This window comes from Puma concolor, chromosome B3 (assembly GCF_028749965.1).
Source record: "Puma concolor isolate L17-30 chromosome B3, mPumCon1.1.hap2, whole genome shotgun sequence".
Classification (NCBI taxonomy): Eukaryota; Metazoa; Chordata; class Mammalia; order Carnivora; family Felidae; genus Puma; species Puma concolor.
This window is the reverse complement of record NC_141672.1, coordinates 148,844,614-148,850,514: the sequence shown is the minus strand read 5'-3', so window position 1 is coordinate 148,850,514 and position 5,901 is coordinate 148,844,614. Positions and strand designations below refer to the sequence as shown.

At 44.4% G+C, this 5,901-nt stretch overlaps 1 non-coding gene across 1 annotated transcript; it reads left to right on the top strand.

Annotated features, from left to right (window-relative positions):
- Positions 1–361: 361 nt before the first annotated feature.
- TRNAK-CUU (transfer RNA lysine (anticodon CUU)) lies at positions 362–434 on the top strand. Its single transcript has one exon. It is a non-coding gene; the product is annotated as a tRNA-Lys (tRNA).
- Positions 435–5,901: the final 5,467 nt, after the last annotated feature.

Genomic DNA, 5,901 nt, shown 5'->3' with positions numbered 1-5,901 from the left:
TTTCGGGCCATTCCCCGGGGAGCCTGCTTTGTGCGCGTCCGGCACTTCGTAGGTCCCCTGCGTCGGGGACGAGCTGTGCCCCGGGGTCTCCGGCGCCTCCGCAGCCCCGCCGCCACACTCGCTCGGGTGTCCAGGCCCGAGCGGGGTTCGCCGGCGTGGCCAACTCACCGCCGACCGCTAGAGGGCCGTTTCCACGTTTTATTAGGCAATAAAAGTTTGCGTGCGCAGAATCAGAAACGAACTGCAGTAATGAAAAACTTTACCCCCAAAAGTGTGAGAAAAAAAGAAAAGAGAAGTGGTGCACGAGGTTAAAATAACCTTATACCTTTAAAGAGCCTCGGAAAAGGCGCTGTTTCCGCCTGCCCGGCTAGCTCAGTCGGTAGAGCATGGGACTCTTAATCCCAGGGTCGTGGGTTCGAGCCCCACGTTGGGCGGCTGAGGTTTTGCTTTCCCAACGGGCCCGATCTCCCTTCCCCAACCTTAACCCCCCCAGCTCTACCTTCACCCGTTCGACCGCCGACTCGGAGCTTACTGTTTTCATCTTCTGAGTGCACAGGTGAAGGTTACCTGATGAGGAGACACACGAGTCTTGACCGCCCCCTGCGAAGGCCGGGGACTCGACTGCGAGGGTAGAGAAGACTCCAACAGTAATGAAACTGTGGCGTTCTGCCAATACGTTTGAGATGTGTGGGCCTTGATTAATATTTCATTAATTAGTATTTAATGGAATGCTGTGTGCTATTGATTAGTTTGGAGACCAGCTGTGACTCACGGGGTTTTTTAGGCATATTAATTTCCTGTTCTTAAATCCCTTAGAGTGAATCAACTTGCTTTTTGCGTGTGGGAAGGGCTATGGGGCCGCTTCAGTGATCAGCTACTCGCTGTCAACACACCAGTTAGGACTGTTTTCACCTTTCCCCCCCTAAGTTAGCGATTCAAATAGAGTATTTTTCCGTCCCCCATTTGGGAGTCTGAAAACGTATCTCAAAAGCGACAAAGACTTTTTTTTTTCCCCTGCATAGGTTTTCCTAAAAGAACCCAATTTCTTAGAGGGCAAAACTTGGCCTTTGTGTTGACAGCTGCAAATGTTTTCCTTAGGATTTAAATCCTTTCCATGGTTCGCAGCAATTCCCAAACATTCTCCACAGCTACCAGATGCTCTTATCAATTCAGGATACAATTTCAGACTTTGGAAGGAAGGCACAGAAAATTTCAGCATCAGAAATGAAGATCCCTAAATACCTCTATCATTACAGCACTTAAAAAAAATCTCTAGGTGATGGGAGGTGACGTAGAATTTTTCAAAAGGCAAAAACCTTGTTGGAGAAAAGGCGAACTGGTGAATTGACAAGAAGTCAATGAAGTGGCACACATCTATTGATTGACTGGTGATTTTTAATTTTTAGTTCCGGTGTGGTTAACATAGTGTTATGTCAGTATCAGGTGTTCAATACGGTGATTCAATAATTCTGTACACTACTCAGTGTTCATTATGCTAAGTGCACTCTTTTCCCCAGAAGTCTTCATCATGCATCTGTTTAAAAAATTTTTTTAATGTTTTATTTATTTTTGAGAGAGAAAGAGAAAGAGAGAGACAGAGTGTGAGCAGGGGAGGGTCAAAGAGAGAGGGGAAGACACAGAACCCGAAGCAGGCTCCGGGCTCTGAACAGTCGGCACAGAGCCCAATCCAGGGGCTCAAACCCATGAACCGTGAGGTCATGACCTGAGCTGAAGTCAGTTGCTTAACCAACTAAGCCCCCCAGGACCCCCCATCATGCATCCATTTGAAACCGAACATTGGTGTTACGGGGCGAATTGTGTTCCCATAACACGCATGTGTTGAGGCCCTGACCCCTGTACCCCAGAAGGTGGCCTTATTCGGAAATAGGGTTTTTGTAGATGTAATTAGTCAAAATGAGGATGTACTGGAGTCGAATGGGCTCTTACCCCCGCATAACTGGTGTCTTTATGAAAAGGGGGAATGTGGACACAGACGCACACCCAGAAATGCACATTTGGACACAAGGGGGAAGGGCCACGTGAAGACACATGGTGAGCAGAGCTGCGCTTTCTCCAGCCTGAGTGGCGCCAGCATTCCTAGTAAACCACCAGAGCTACAGAGAGTCGAAAAGCAGGCTCCCCCTACCCACCTCGGGAGGAACCAGCACCTGGATCTCAGACCTCTGGGCTCCGGACTGTGAGACAGCAAATGTCTGTTGTTAAAGCCAGCCACTCTGTGGCACCTGTTATGGTAGCCCCAGGACACTAATATAATCCGTGTTCTATTAGGAGGTGATTTTGATTAAAAAAAAGATTTTTTATGCTTGGCATTAAGTAATTGCCATCCATTTCATTTTATTTCATCTGATCTCATTTCATTTCAAATGTGTTGGGAAAAGCAATGGTTTGATTGGGTGTGGACCTACATTCAGCTCCGGCGAGGGTGTTAGGGTCACAGCTTCTTGAGAACTAACATTTAATAATGACCTCGATCTCAAGGTATACTTTCTTCTTGCTGGCCGGTGATTATGTTGACTAATGATTTATTACTAGTTTTACTGAAAGGATGTATTCAAAGATATATCAAATCAAACACGCTTCACTCTCTCATGGAACTCATATTTGAAGCCTGTATTCAATTATTCTATGAATGATTCATTTTAAGAAAGCTTGCTAATTCTCTGTGGTTCAGTTTCCTTAACAAGTAAAGGACAAGAAAAAGAGATAATTCAATCAAATGAGATGCAAAGAAATGTGTGAACCATGTTGGGATCCTGATTTGAACCCATCAATTATAAAAACATGTATGACACCATCTGGAGAATCTGAACGTTGACCGTATACTTGAAGATACGAAGAAGTTATTTATTTACTTATTTATTTATAACTTTTATTTTAGAGAGAGACGGAGTGCAAGTGGTGGTGGGGGGCAGGCAGAGAGAATCCTAAGCAGGTTCCACACTGAGCATGGAGCTTGATGTGGGGCTCGATCCCAGGACCCCAGGATCATGACCTAAGCCAAAATCAAGAGTCAGATGCCTTACCAACTGAGCCATCCAGGCACTCTGGAAGTTATTTTTCATTCATTCATTCATTCATTCATTCATTCATTCTTTCATTCATTCATTTAAATGTTTTGTTATTTATTTTTGAGATAGGGCAGGGGTAGGGGCAGAGAGAGGGAGAGGGAGGATCCCAAGAAGGCTTTCATGCTGTCAGCACAGAGCCGGATGTGGGGCTCGAACTCACGAACCGTGAGATCATCACCTGAGCCAAAGTCAAGAGTCAGATGCCTGACCCACTGAGCCCTCCAGGCGCCCCAGAACTTACTTATTTTTAACTTAATAACGGTATTGTGTTTAAAGAGAGCACTCATCTTTTAGAGACACATACTAACTTGTTTATGGTTGAGATAGATATGATACCTGGGATTCGTGTTGTGGATTTTGGTGGAGGGAGGAATGCTCGCACCACCACCGGAACAAGATGGGCCACGTCAATACCTTCAGGGGCTGAGTGGTGGCTACACCCTGGTTCATTGTGCTATCCCCTCTACTTTTGTACATGTTTTTAAATTTTTTTTTTCAACGTTTTTTATTTATTTTTGGGACAGAGAGAAACAGAGCATGAACGGGGGAGGGGCAGAGAGAGAGGGAGACACAGAATCGGAAACAGGCTCCAGGCTCCGAGCCATCAGCCCAGAGCCTGACGCGGGGCTCGAACTCACGGACCGCGAGATCGTGACCTGGCTGAAGTCGGACGCTTAACCGACTGCGCCACCCAGGCGCCCCACATGTTTTTAAATCTTCATACATTTAAATGCTATTGGATTATGCGAAAACAAACTTGTCTTAACCTCCTTAGCCCAGTGATCAAATTGAACATCACTGATGAGACAGCTAGACATCACGTGTGTCTTGATGGGACAACGCTGAGAAGTGCACAGCATCGCCTCTAAGATATTCTTGTCCGAGACCCTCAACTTAGATGTGATCAAGGCTTTAGACCTAACTTCAAGCTTATCAAAAGCATAAGGAGAAGTGAGTTAAGGAACACCGTGAGTGAACAATCTGACAAATCCAGGATGCCAGACATTCAAAAAGGCTCGGGTTCTTCAGAAAGCAAATGTCATGAACACACGCTAATACCACTGATGATAATTCAGCATGTGTGTGGGTGGACCGTTTCGTGCCAAGGGCTCCCTCCCACCCTGCGGCAGGCTAGTGAGGTCAATGAGCTCTTTTCAGAGTGATTTTAAATGTATGAAACAAAACCACATAGGACGATAAAGGAAAACAATTATATTGAAATACAGTTATCAAAATATCCTAAAATATGCCATGGTAATGTACATGCTTCATTTCTAATCTAACGCTCTAGCAGCAGGTCTGGTAAGTACAGTGATTTCAAAATAACGCTGGATGTAAGTGATAACTTAGAGATATATACAAGAACTACAGTGTGACATGAAAACAGCCAGTTTATCTTGTGGCAAAGCCATGGGTGCGGTTACTGTAGCTTGTTTCCTTCATTTACAGTGAAGGGAAATGCTAAATTTCATTCTGAATGTGATGAAAGTAAAGATGTAATTTTTTACCTATCCAAGTCCATGGACCCTTTGAATTATATCCCTAGATTCCTGTCTTGAGAGCTTCTGGCCTAGATTTTAAAAAAGATTTTTTTAAAAAGTTTATTTTACTTACATTGAAAGAGAAGGTGCAAGCAGGGGAGGGGCAGAGAGAGAGAGAGGGAGAGAGAGAATCCCAAGCAGGCGCCACGCTGTCAGCACAGAGCCTGACATGGGGCTCGAAGTCACGAACCGCGAGACCACGACCTGAGCCAAATTCAACACTCTTGATTTCAGCTCAGGTCATGATTCCAGGGTGGTGGCATCGAGTCCTGTGTCGAGCCCCCAGTTGAGTGTGGAGACTGCTTAAGATCTTTCTCTCTCTCTCTCTCCGCCATTCATGGTTTCTCTCTCACTAAATAATAATAATAATTAATAACAATAATAATAATAATAATAAAATACAAATGCATTTTTAAAAAAGATTCATGTGTGCCTGGGTGTCTCAGTCATTAAGATCTGACTTCAGCTCAGGTGATGATCTCATGGTTCGTGAGTTCAAGCCCCACACTGGGTGAGCTTGAGTCCCATTTCTTTCTCTTTCTTTGCCCCTCGTGGGATTCTGTCTGTCTCTCTCTCTTGCTCTCTCTCTGTCCCTCACTCACTTTCGCCCTCTCTCTCAAAAAAAAAAAAAATCTAAAAAACAAGTAAATAAAAGACTTAAGAGATTTACCAACCAAACCCCAAATGTCATTTAATGTGTTCCGCTTTGAGAAAACAAGCCACAAGCATTCAAATATAAAAACATTTTAGGAACAAGTGAGGAAAGGTGAAGTGGGAATTACATGATTTTAGGGAATCATTGTTAATTGTGCTGTGTGTGATAACGGTATTGTGGCATGTAAGAGAATGCCTTTCTATTTTAGATGTACAGAATGAGGAAATCAGGCATGGTAGGTAACATATTGTTCTTTCCAGTTCTTTTTTCTTAATTTGTTTCATGTTTATTTATTTTTGACCGGGACAGAGCATGAGTGGGGGAGGGGCAGAGAGAGAGGGAGATGCAGAATGGGAAGCAGGCTCCGGGCTCCCAGCTGTCAGCACAGAGCCCAATGTGAGAGCATGACCTGAGCGGAAGTCAGATGCTCAACTGACTGAGCCATCCAGGTACCCCTTTCTAGTTCTTTATGTTTGAAAATTTCACAATATCTAAAAGAAAGTGACTTGTAACGATATTTTTATTAGGGTATACGGTGGGTAGGGTGAAATGCATCACTCCTAACTGCACAACGTGATGAATCTGTACATATGTAAACACCATGTAGCCACACCAA